Source organism: Budorcas taxicolor, chromosome 6 (assembly GCF_023091745.1).
Source record: "Budorcas taxicolor isolate Tak-1 chromosome 6, Takin1.1, whole genome shotgun sequence".
In the NCBI taxonomy this organism is placed as follows: Eukaryota; Metazoa; Chordata; class Mammalia; order Artiodactyla; family Bovidae; genus Budorcas; species Budorcas taxicolor.
Genome location: NC_068915.1, coordinates 58,179,145 through 58,193,138, shown reverse-complemented (window position 1 = coordinate 58,193,138; position 13,994 = coordinate 58,179,145).

Below are 13,994 nucleotides of genomic sequence, written 5' to 3'. Positions count from 1 at the left end.
GGTCCGTCTAGTCAAGGCTATGGTTTTTCCAGTAGTCATGTATGGATGTGAGAGTTGGACTGTGAAGAAGGCTGAGCGCCGAAGAATTGATGCTTTTGAACTGTGGTGTTGGAGAAGACTCTTGAGAGTCCCTTGGACTGCAAGGAGATCCAACCAGTCCATTCTGAGGGAGATCAGCCCTGGGATTTCTTTGGAAGGAATGATGCTAAAGCTGAAGCTCGAGTACTTTGGCCACCTCATGTGAAGAGTTGACTCATTGGAAAAGACTCTGATGCTGGGAGGGACTGGGGGCAGGAGAAGGGGACGACAGAGGATGAGATGGCTGGATGGCATCACCGACTCGATGGACGTGAATCTGAGTGAACTCCAGGAGTTGGTGATGGACAGGGAGGCCTGGCGTGCTGCGATTTCATGGGGTCGCAAAGAGTCAGACATGACTGAGCAACTGAACTGAACTGAACTGAACTGAACTGAACTGACACCTTAAAAAGCAGAAACATAATAATATTGTTATAATGATTATAAGAACTCCATGGACAAAAATTTATTTCTCCACTATGTATGTCATCATTTTATCCCCCTTTCTGCTCTTTTTTTCTAATACTTATTGTGGTTCTTTTAAAAAATGGATAGTCAATGTATGACATTATGTTAGTATCAAAATATGCTACATAATGATTTGACATTTGCATACATTGTGAAATGATCATCACAATGTAGCTAGTAACCATCTGTCCCCATATAAAGCAATACAATATTATCAACCATATTCCTTATGTTGTATATTATATCCCTATGACTCATTTATCATATAAATAAAAGTTTGTACCTCTAAATCCCCTGAACCTATTTTGCTCGTCTCCCACACCCCTTCCTTCTGGCAACACTCATTTATTCTCTGTATCTGTGAATGAGTTTTCATTTTGTTTTGTTTGTTTATTTGTTTTGCATTTTAGATTCCACAGGTAAGTAATATCATGTAATATTTGTCTTTCTCTGTTGGACTTACTTCACTTAGTGTAATACCCTCTATATCCAACCATGTTGTCACAAATAACATAATTTCATTTATTATGGCTAAGTGATATTCCATTGTACATATATATGTATATACACACACATCTATGTATGTGTGCCATACACCACTGTTATGAAGACTCGCATACACCGCATATTCTTCCATTCATCTATCAGTGGACACTTAGGTTGTTTTCATATTTAGGCTGTTGTAAATAATGCTGCAATGAACATGGGAATTCAGATATCCTTTCAAATTAGTGTTTTCATTTTCTTCAAGTAAATATTAAGAAGTGAAATTGCTCGATCATATGACAGTCTTATTTTTAATTTTTTGAGGAATCGCTATACTGTTTTCCACAGTGGTTGCACTACTTCACATTCCTGTCAACAATGCATAAGGATTCCCTTTATTCCACATCCTCACCAACACTTGTATTTTTATTGTCATTTGGATGATAGCCATTCTGATAGGTGTTAGATGGTGTCACACTGTGGTTTTAATTTACATTTCACTAATGGTTAGTGACATTGAGTATCTTTTCATGCGTCTGTTGGCTATCTGTATGTCTTCTTTGAAAGATGTCTATTCATAGTCATGTCCTCTGCCAATTTTTTAATCAAGGTTTTTTTGGGGGGGGGGATGCTGGATTGTGTTAAGTTCTTTGCGTATCTTAGTTATCAACCCCTTGTGAGATATATCATTTGCAAATATCTTCTCCTATTCAATGGGATACCTTTTTGTTTCCTAGATAGTTCCTTTCACTGTGCAAAAGCTTTTTAGTTTGATGAAGTCACATTTGTTTATTTTTACTTTTGTTTTTCTTGCCTGAGGAAACAGATCCAAAAATATACTGCTAAAACTGATGTCAAAGAGTGCACTGCCTACATTTTCTTCTAGGGATTCTGTGGTTTCAAGCCTTAAGTTAAAGCTTTTAATCCATTTTGAATTTTGCTTGTTTGTATATGGTGTGAGAAAAGCAGTCCCATTTGATTCTCCTTCATCTGTCGAGTGTTCCCAATACCACATATTAAAGAGGTTGTCTTTTCCACATTGTATATTCTCGCCACCTTTGTTACAAGTTAATTGACCATATAAGTGTGGGTTTATTTCTGGCTCCCTATTCTATCTCATTGATCTGTGTATATGTTTTTGTGCCAGTAACATACTGTTTTGATTACTGTAGCTTTGATGAATAGTGTGAAATCAGAGTGTGATACTGCTAGCTTTGTTCTTCTTCTTCATTTTTTCTTTTTTAAATTGGAGGATAATTGCTTTACAATGTTATGATAGTCTCTGGGCACACATCAACATCAATCATAATTAATATATAATTAATTATATATTCCTTAGATTAAATATATATTCCTTCCCTCTTCTGCCTCCCTCTCTCCCTATTTCACCCCTCTGGGTCACCACAGAATGCTAGGATGGGCTCCCTGTGTTATACAGCAGTTCCCAATAGTTATCTATTTTACATATGATAATGTAATATGTCAATGCTACTTCTTCAATTTGTCTTACCCTCTCCTTCCCTTGTTGTGCCCAGCAGACCATTCTCTATATCTTTGTCTCTATTTCTTCTCGGTAAATAGGTTCATCAGTGAGGCTTCCTTGGTGGCTTAGATGGTAAAGAATCTGCCAGCAGTGCAGGAGGTTTGGGTTTAATCCATGGGTGGGGAAGATGCCCTGGAGAAGGCCATGGCTACCCTCTCCAGTGTTCTTGCTGGAGAATCCCATGGACGGAGGAGCCTGGAGAGCTATAGTCCATGGGGTCACAAACAGCTGGATATGACTGGGAGAGTAAGCACTTCCAGCACTTTTTTAGATTCCATATGTATGTAATGATATGTGATATTTGTTTTCCTCTTTCTGACTAACTTCACTCTGTATAATAGGATAAAGAAGTTGTGGTACACATATACAATGGAATATTGCTCAGCCATAAAAAGGAATGAATTTGGGTCAATTGTAGTGAGGTGGGTGAATCTAGCTATCTTCTTTCTCAAAATTTCTTTGACTATTTGGGGTCCTTTTGTGTTTCCACACAAATTTAGAATTATTCTTTCTATTTCTATGAAAATGCCATTGATATTTGGTTCAGTTCAGTCGCTCAGTCATGTCTGACTCTTTGCAACCCCATGAATGGCAGCACGCTAGGCCTCCCTGTCCATCACCAACTCCCGGAGTTCACTCAGACTCACGTCCATTGAGTCGATGATGCCATCCAGCCATCTCCCTCTGTCGTCCCCTTCTCCTCCTGCCCCCAATCCCTCCCAGGATCAGAGTTTTTTCCAATGAGTCAACTCTTCGCATGAGGTGCCCAAAGTACTGGAGCTTCAGCTTCAGTATCATTCCCTCCAAAGAAATCCCAGGGCTGATCTCCTTTGGAATGGACTGGTTGGATCTCTTTGCAGTCCAAGGGACTCTCAAGAGTCTTCTCCAACACCACAGTTCAAAAGCATCAATTCTTCAGTGCTCAGCTTTCTTCACAGTCCAACTCTGACATCTATACATGACCACTGGAAAAATCATAGCCTTGACTAGATGGACTTTTGTTGGCAAAGTAATGTCTCTGCTTTTCAATATGCTGTCTGGGTTGGTCATAACTTTTCTTGCAAGTAGTAAGCGCCTTTTAATTTCATGGCTGCAATCACCATCTGCAGTGATTTTGGAGCCCCCCAAAATAAAGTCTGACACTGTTTCCACTGTTTCCCCATCTATTTGCCATGAAGTGATGGGACCAGATGCCATGATCTTCGTTTTCTGAATGTTGAGCTTTAAGCCAACTTTTTCCCTCTCCTCTTTCACTTTCATCAACAGGCTTTTTAGTTCCTCTTCACTTTCTGCCATAAGGGTGGTGTCATCTGCATATCTGAGGTTATTGATATTTCTCCTGGCAATCTTGATTCCAGCTTGTGATTCTTCCAGCCCAGCATTTCTTATAACTGCATATAAGTTAAATAAGCAGGGTGACAATATACAGCCTTGATGTACTCCTTTTCCTGTTTGGAATCAGTCTGTTGTTCCATGTCCAGTTCTAACTGTTGCTTCCTGACCTGCATACAGGTTCCTCAAGAGGCAGGTCAGGTGGTCTGGTATTCCCATCTCTTTCAGAATTTTCCACAGTTTATTGTGATCCACACAGTAAAAGGCTTTTTTTTTTCCCAAAGGACTCTCAAGAGTCTTCTCCAACACCACAGTTCAAAAGCACCAATTCTTCGGCGCTCAGCTTTCTTCACAGTCCAACTCTCATATCCATACATGACTCCTGGAAAAACCATAGCCTTGACTAGACGGACCTTTGTTGGCAAAGTAATGTCTCTGCTTTTTAATATGCTCTATCTATGTTGGTCATAATTGAATCTGTAGTTTGCCTTGGGTAGTATGGTCATTTTCACAATATTAATCCTTTTAATATATAAATGTGAATTTGTTTGTATTTTCAATTTATTTCACCAAAGTCTTACAGTTTTTTGAGTATAAGTCTTTCATTTCCTCTGGTTAGATTTATTCCTAGGTATTTTATTCTTTGTGATACAATTGGAAATAGAATTTTCTTAATTTCTCTTTCTGATATTTTGATCTGGGAAGGCTGGTACCAGACTTTGTGGATCCGTCTGGGGTTCTCAGAGGCCTGTTATGAAGACTCACGTCATGAGAGCAGAGTAACAACCATATTGGCAAATCTCACTTCCTTTTGCTGGTAACTGCTCCAGAATATTCATACTCCATTGTAGAGAACAAATGCATTTTCCAACTCCAAGGACTAAATTTTACAAAACTAGAGAAAGTATAGACTTCTGTTTTTGTGTCATTTGAAATCACTTAATTAATACATAAAACCAAAGTACTAAAGAATAAAGTGTGTGCAAAGAGGATAATTTTATATTCTGGAGGAAAAAAAAACCTGGAGAGAGGAGAAATTCAGAGTTTGAGCAGTTGTTCCCACTCCCCATCTTGTGCATGTGTGTGTCTTTTAAACAACATTTTAGATAGAGTGCAGACTTCTACAGTTGAACTTAAACAAAAAGTTAAGGCAACAGGAAATCAATGGGAATCACATCTTAATGATGTGATCCAAGAATAATCTGAGAATCCGTAAGGGACTCATTCTGTATTGGATTTCTGAGAGTCGGCAGAAAGGACCTGAGCTTGTAACCCAGTGACTGATGCCTGCCATCAGCAGCAGGTCCATTCCTTTCCTCCCTTGGAGGCTGAGACAAATTCTGCCTCATTCAACAAGCTCTCAATCATTTTCATGAAGTCAAGACTTCAAATGGGGCATGATTATAACTCTAATAGCTTTTCCAGGTAGAACTGATTCAAATGATGTGGGATCTTGGCAGAAGCTTAATTACTTCAGGGTAATGATGTGAATCTCAGTGAGGGGCCAGTTTGGGCATTGCTGGCTATTATATGCAATAATTAACATGACTAAGTATGCTGCTTTAGAAACTCTTTAACCCCCCTCTTTGTACTAATATTTGGAGCTGGTCTTCTGAAACTATTGTTTGAGCAATGTTTCCTTCTCCTCATTTCCCTTTGTAGGGCAGGATACTTTCCAGAGAATACAAGTATCTTTATGCACTGATAAAAAAAGATTTTCTGAAAATGTATTTTTTCAGAGATAAATCAGAAGAAGGACTTCTTTGTTCTCTTCATCATCTTTCTCTTGTCTCCTTTCCATGTTTATTTGTTTTTGCTGCCTTTTCCATTTCTGTGTGATTCTATGCCTCTTCAAAGATGAATTTAAGTTTTTGAGCACTCATGCAAAGACTTTAGCCAATGATAATAACAACTTATGTCTAGCCTGATGACCTACTGTGCCAAGAATTGCTGTAAGTGCTTTACTTGTCTTATTTTATCTCATCAAAATAACCCTATATGATTTTCATTTTGCAGATAAAAATACAAAAGTCCACATGGATTAGGCACCTTGCCCATAATAGTAGAGCTAGTAAGTAACAGCACAGGAGTTGAATCTAGGTGGTCAGTGACCCCACAGTGGGAGCTTTTCCATACTAACTTCTACTGAATCTGGTCGTTGTGAAAAGCACTTATCTTTCTCAAAATAAATCATTCCTGAAAGTGAATATACTGTAACTTGCACATGTTGGGGTTTATTATGTGCCAGGTCTACCTTCAAGGCTCAGAGAACAAGATCTGCCTCCAGCCCTCAAGGAGGGCTCACGTCCTTCTGGAAGCAATTATAGGAGTGGGAGGTAACTCTATGGTGGGAAACCCCTGAAAATGTCTTTTAAAATAATGTTAATGTGGTCAGTAATACGGATTTGATGTGTGTCTGAAAATCCAGGCAATTCCAGCTACTGGATCGCTTCCTACAGAAGTATGAAGATGAGCCATGGGATATTACACAGATGATAGCTTCACTCTTATCTCCCATGTATATCCTGTGGTCAGATGAAAAACTTGTGAGTTCTAGAATCCATAGACCTGGCTTGACATTTTTGCTGGGTTCTTTACTTGCTGTGTGACCTTCAACCATTTACTCGGACTCTCTGAACTTTTGTGTCCTCACCTATAGAAACAGTTGATAACAGATCTTACCATCTCTGCTCTTATTTCTAGACAGCTAACTTTTTCTATTCTGTTTTAAAAATTATTTTTGGCTGGGCTCAGTCTTTATTGCTGTATGCAGCCTTTGTCTAGTTGCGGCAAGCAGGGGCTCCTCTCTAGACGTGGCGCACAGGATTTCTCATAGTGGTGGCTTCTCGTTGCGGAGCACAGGCTCCGGAGCAGGCTCAGTAGTTGTGGCTCAGTCGCTCCTAGGCATACAGGATCTTCCAGGACCAGGGATCTAACCTGCATCCAATGCACTGGCAGGCAGACTCCTAACCACTGGAGCACCAGGGAATTCCTGGCAAACTTTTTCTTAAAGAGAGAGAGAAAAGTAAATATTTTAGGTTTTGCTGGCCATGCAGTCTCCGCCGCAGCTACTCAGCTCCACCAGTGTAGCACAAAGGTTGCCATAGACAAAATGTAAATGATGGACGTGGCTCTGTTTCTGTAATGCTTTATAAGAACAGATGGGCTAAATTTGGCTCACAGGCTATAGCTTGCCAACCCTGGGATCAGGGCACTAAATGAGATGTTGAAAGGAAAAAAAACAAAAAGAAAAAACCCAACACATAAGAGTTTTTGGTATACTGTAGGCACTTAATAACTGTTCATTTTCTTTCCTTCTTGCAATTTATTCCATTAGGATAATAGATCACAAAGCTGCAAGCAATCATTGAATCTTTCTCTTGAGGTGCTCACAGGCCACTTGGAGCAACGAGACACAAATCGCTCAGTTGTGTCCAACTCTTTGCAACCCCATGGATTGTAGCCTACGAGGCTTCTCTGTCCATGGGATTCTCCAGGCAAGAATACTGGAGTGGGTTGCCATTTCCTTCTCCAGGGGATCTTCCCGACCCAAGGATCAAACCCAGGTCTCCCACATTGCGGGCAGATGCTTTAACCTCTGAGCCACCAGGGGAGCCTATAGAAATATATGCAGCAATACAATTTTGCAAGTGCCAGTTGTGAGGGCAGCAGAGTAACCATCAAGTTATAGGAACTGACTGAATGGTACAGCTACCTAAGAGAAATGGTTACTGTTATGCAAGGAAAGAGGAAAGAACTTCCAGGTAGGAAGGGGAATGCTCTAAATGTTTTCAGAGGAAGCTGAATGGAACTGTTTGTCTGGGGAAGACAGGTGCATATGAGGAGAGTGAGTGGAGGCCAAGTTTAAGTAGGGAGATGGGGGCTGAATGTTGGGTTCAGGAGTTTGCGTCTTAATTCCATAGATATCAATCAATGGTAGTTGAAGAGAACATAGAAGGCACTCAACAGATATTTGTTGAGTGAATGAATCCATTGGAAGTGAATTTACATGATGGTTGGGCAGAAAATGGCAAACAAAAGATCAGAGGATAAGGATTCAGACCAAGGTGATGACAATGAGAATTGGCCAGAAAGGATGTATGGAAAAGACACTGAGAAGGAAGAACTGACATGACCTGATGACTGAACTGCAAGCATGAGAGAGGACTAGTTAGTGGTGATGTCAAGTAAAGTTAGGTGGCCAGGAGAACTAAGTTACCACGATAGAATAAAGGATATCAGGGAGGCTGCTTTTTGGAGGAAAAGTCACAAATTAGTCTTCAGTACTTGAATTTAGCGTCCCTGAGGAACATCCAAGTAGAAATGTTTTGTACAGTAAGATGGGCTCAAGAAAGAAATTGAATCAGGAAGCAGAGATTTAGACATCAGCCTCATAAAGTGATGGCTTGTGAGAATGGATGGAGTCTTGACTCTGGATGAGATCTAAAGATCAAAACAGGGCCCTAGTGTAGGGACCGAGTCAGAGACAAGGGCTTTCTTCAGAAATTTAACGTCATCCCTCTAGTTCATCGTGAATTTTATTGCAATAAAAGCACAGAGAGGGCAAAGTCTCACAGCACTTTTTAAAACCTAAAAACAAAGATCAGGAAAGGAATTAGATAAACCCTGAGATTCTGATGTCCAGAAACTACTCCCATGCAATACTGAAGAAAAGATACTTGTTGCGCTTCTGAACTCATAAAAGTTCTGATGCGTAAGGCTAGAATAATTTCTTTGAGTTCAGTTAATAGAAGACATGGAATTTTGTCACCAATAATGATGATAAAACAACTCTAAGAATCTCAACATTTCTCCAAATGTGCTTAATCCAATCATTACTTAGCAAAGCTACTTTCAGATATAGTTCTCAGATATAGGTTGCTCTGTTAAAAGAATACAATTTTATGTTGAATCGTCAACAGTTCTTGGGAGATCTCGTGTCTATTTCTCTTGTCTTGCAACTTCTTACGCTACTGCCATGAGGAAGGGGATTCCCCTTGACTAGAAAGAGACGTGATCCAAGATGCAAGAGAAAAGAATCCTTCTAGAATAAAGTTGTCGTTATATTTTCTCCGATAAAATCATAAAGTGTCACCTAGAGACATTGCATCCATCTTTGTTAGGACACCAACTTTTTATTAAATCAGTAAGTTGTGGAGAAACATGTCACCATCGGAAACAGTTTTTGAAGTTGTTTATTTTCCTCTGTCTATTTACTTACTTCTTGAAACCAATGAACTACATTGTATTTATGTCATTGCTGGGTCAAAGCACATATTTCAGTGAAGGAATCATAGAATTTTAAAATCTAGCTCCCAGAGCTTGCCAAGTTTAAACTTCTAGTTTTTTAAAGAGTGAAAACTCAGACCCAGAGGGACTGAATGCCTCAAAATGACTCAGTCAGGAAGCTGTGGAGCCAGGTCTGGAACCAGGAGTCCTGGCTCCCAGCCTGTTATTTTAAGTGCATCTTTCCATAGATTCACTATGGGCGTGGGTGATTCTCATTCGATTGTGGGAATTTATAAAAAGCATTTAAGCCACAGCCATTTTAAAGATGGAGGGTTTATAATGGGAATGTATCCACTAGGCCCACGTTTTAACAACACCTTCTTTCGAAAGGTTGGGACAGCGTCCGAGAGCTCTGTTTAGAGACCTGGTTACTTCAGAGGGAAAAGCAGAAACCTTAAGAAGTCATGCATAATCCATTTGCCTGGGAACATGAAGGGGACCTGAGAGCCAGCTCTGAAACCTTCGTGTTTAAAGCAGTTGTCCACAGACATAATGCCCTTAGTTTGATCAAAGGGCCAGGCCACACAATCCCAGGAACAGGAAGGCTGACAAGAGGGGGAGGGTCCTTTTGTCCTGGAGGACTGAAGGCCTGGAATCCGGATGCCTAAGCAGGCAGGGCTGTGGGCCTGTGCAGGGAGGGGCCGAGGCCCAACCTGTCCCCCAGATTCCTCCCCCTGCCCTCCGCTGGGCCGACACCAAGAAATCTGGCAGTCTCAGAGCCCTGCCCTCTCCTCACCCTGTCTCCTCTCACTCTTCTTCAGCATGTTAGTGAAAAGAATTCCCCCAGCCCAAAGGCTTTGCTTGAACCATTGCCCTTTCCTTCTGCAATCAGAAAAGGTAAGCGCCCCAGTTCAACGCTTCCTTAGGTCTTTCTCCCAGCACGTGGTTTCCTAACCAAATATTTCATGTACCATTCGGGTCACATTCTTGACCTGGTTGTTTCAGGTGCCTGATAATTCTGGGCTAATAACAGCCCAGCCGGCACACTGGCAGCCACTCTCCCTTTCCTCCCGGGTCCCTGGTCAGCTTTCCTGGGCCCGTTTTTGTCCTGGCCTCTTCCTGGTAAATTGCTCTCCCCCTGCAGCCTCTCTTTATAAACGTGCCTGCACTGACGGCTTACACCTCAGACTCCTGCCCTTGGTGCCTTTGGCCTGTTCATTATTTAATTTTTTTTCAGACCCCTGCCTGTCTGGTAACGTCTACATGCTGTGATTGTTTTCATTTTTCCAAGTTTCCAAACACCCATCATGGGCAGCCTTGAGGAGAAGCTTTTAATAAGGTGTAACACTTCCCCTGCGCCTGCGCAGACAGACATACAGAAGCACATTAGGAAAATGCGCTTCAGACCCACCCACATTCTTCGAAGCACAGAATTTCAGTGATGAAAGGGCTTTAGGCACTGCCCTTTGACCCTATCACCAACACCACCTTCATACCCGCTCTCCTGTTGGGCAAGTTTTGGGGAAGGGCCTTTATTTTTCTCCAGTTACTCAAACATATACACAGAGAGTAACTCCTGCTGGTTTGGGGTCCTTGTAAGAAGAGGAACTTGGGACACAGGCATGTGTCTTCTCCGTGAGAAGACACGGAGAAGAGAAATGGACGTCTGCAAGCCAAGGTGGGAAACTTCAGATGACACCAACCCTGCGGACACCTTAATCTCAGATTTCTGGCCTCCTGGTCTGTGAGAAAATAAATTTCCTTTGTTTAAGCCACCCAGCCTGCGGTTCTTTGTTATAGCAGCCCTAGAAAGTGAACACAAGCTTTAATATTCAAATGGTGTTAGTTCTATATGGACAATGGAATTAATCAAAGAGCAATTTCTGGGCAGGAAGTGGTTCTTCTGTCCCTGTATGGGTTTTTAGGTATGGAATTCTTGTTTGTTGACAAGCAGTAGATATTCAGCATGTGTTTATTGGGTACTTGGCACATGCCTGGCAGTGGACAGAGACTCAGAAGTCAATGACTCTGTCTAGATTCTAGATGAGGTTAGCAGCTCACTTTGGCAATGGATGTGTGTTGATGTGGAGTCCCAAAGACACCTCCTCCCTAGGGCCTCATGGGTGCATCGTAACAAGGTTTCTCGTCTTTGGTTGCTAGACTGCTAAAGTATTGCTCTTGTTCAGTCACTGAGTTGTGTCCGACTCTTTGAGACACCATGGACTGCACACCAGGCCTCCCTGTCCCTCACCATCTCCTGGAGTTCACCCAAGTTGATGTCCATTGAATCAGTGATGCTCTCCAACCATCTCCTCCTCTGCTGCCCTCTTCTCCTTCTGCGTTCAATCTTTCCCAGCATCCAACGAGTTGGCTCTTTGAATCAGGTGGCCAAAGTATGGGAGCTCTAGCTTTAGCATCCGTCCTTCCAGTGAGTATTCAGGGTTGACTTCCCTTAAGGGTGGACTGGTTTGATCTTCTTACTGTCCTAAAGTATTAAGTGCAACTATATAAAATTGTTGTTGTTGTTTTTTAGCATAGGTTAAAAAGCCCTACTAAATACGAGTTTGCTAGATTGCATCCTGAAACAGAAAAAAGAGACTAGTGAAAAAAATTATGAAATCCAAATAAAATAGTTTGGTTAGTAATAATGTACTAATATTAGTTTTGTAGTATGCCAAATGTGCCATGCTTATGCAAGCTGTTAACATTAGGGGAAACAGTGGGTATATACAGAATGCTTTCAGACAATTTTTGTAGCTTTTCTATAAATTTTTTCCAAAATAGAAGTTCATTTTAAAAAATATTTGAATATTAACCATTTTGTATAGTTTAATAAAGTCTAGAGGCCTTGAATATAAAGTAGACTACTGATTCAATCTCTTAATTATACAGTAATGAGATTTATGTTTGAAATATAAGTTTTACCTGTAGTTGTTTTAAAACGATTGACTAAGTATTTGTACCCTGGATGCCTGGTCAGTCTAGGTAAGAGAACTACATAAGCTGACCTTCAAAGACAGAGAGCCCAATGGCCACTACCGAGGGACTGTGTTGAGTAAGACCTGCTGTTCAGCTTCTCTGTGCTCTCTGATTGTCTGAGAAAAAAGCCAATTTCTTGAGGACTCTATGCTACTGGAATGACTAAGTCTCTCTGCTCTTCTGGGCAGTCAGTGGGCACCCAACATGGCCTCATTCAAAGAGAGAATATCACCTTCAACTCCCTTCTTCAGCTGAGATCCTGTTTTTATTTCCCATCAGGTCATGAGAAGACAGAGGATTATGCTATACCCCTTTATGGGGAGTCTAGATTCTCCTTTAGAGGAAAAAAGAAAATTTATCCTTAATCAGATCAATACCACATGACATACTTGTTTTGTTCAGCTGGTAAGCATTAAAAATTTTTATGAATTATTCACTACACTTTTAAATTGGGAAGCCTCACGAAAGTATCTGGATATTAGGCTTTTCTTGAACCATCATAAATTCTAGCAAGAGAGACCTGTATTCCTACATGGGAAAGACTGGCTGGAGCCAAGGACCCACTGTGCCCTTTCAGGGGCAATATACCCTCCATTTCCCATAATCCCCACACAGCTCTTTCTATTCATATATGCTACTTGCTCCATAGCTTTAAGCATTTGAGCTTACAACCTAGATCAGTGTTTTTCAAACTACATATTATGACCCCTTTGTGAGTCATGAAATCAGTATAGAAGATAGCCAACACTAAATGAAGGAAAGGGGGAAGGAAGGGAATGAGAAAGAAGGGGAAGAGGAAGAAATAGAAGCTATCAGAATTTACCACCTGCAGTAAGGGTTTGTTGTATTGGATGAAATTTTGTTTCTATTGTTTCGTGTGTTGCTTGCACATAGATTATATTAGAAAATGTATTTCTCCCTATGAGTTGCAATAACATGTTTGAAAGACAAGACTAATGAAAATTTAAATAATTCAACTTTTTGGTTAAACATTTAGTTGCTATATTAGCTTACTCTTTGTGTAACAAAATTTTTCCTTAAATTACCTGAATGCATCAGGAGTGGGGCTTTATTTGTTATATAATCATAACTACAGAATTCAAACCAACATGATAATATCAGTTCAGTTCAGTTGATGAGTCATGTCTGACTCTTTGTGACCCCATGGACTGCAGCACACCAGGCTTCCCTGTCCATCACCAACTCCCAGAGCTTGCTCTAACTCATGTCCATTGAGTCGGTGATGCCATCCCACTATCTCATCCTCTGTCATCCCCTTCTCCTCCTGCCTTCAATCTTGCCCAGCATCAGGGTCTTTTTCAATGAGTCAGTTCTTTGCATCAGGTGGCCAAAGTATTAGAGTTTCAGCTTCAGCATCAGTCCTTCCAATGAATATTCAAGACTGGTTTCCTTTAGGACTGATGGGTTGGATCTCCTTGTAGTCCATGGGATTCTCAAAAGTCTTGTCCAGCACCGCAGTTCAAAAGCATTAATTCTTCAGTGCTCAGCTTGCTTTGTAGTCCAACTCTCACATCCATACATGACCACTGGAAAAACCATAGCTTTGACTACATGGACTTTTGTTGGCGAAGTAATGTCTCTGCTTTTTAACATGCTGTCTATGTTGTTCATAGCTTTTCTTCAAGGAGCAAGTGTCTTTTAATTTCATGGCTGCAGTCACCATCTGCAGTGATTTTGGAGCCCAAGAAAATAAAGTCTGCCACTGTGTCCATTGTTTCCCGATCTGTTTGCCATGAAGTGATGGGACCAGATGCTGTGACCTTAGTTTTTTGAATGTTGAGTTTTATAACATGGATCCCTATGAATGCTTGTAAAAGATCTGTAATAAAGGAGTAAAACATCTAGTTGAAATGGAAGA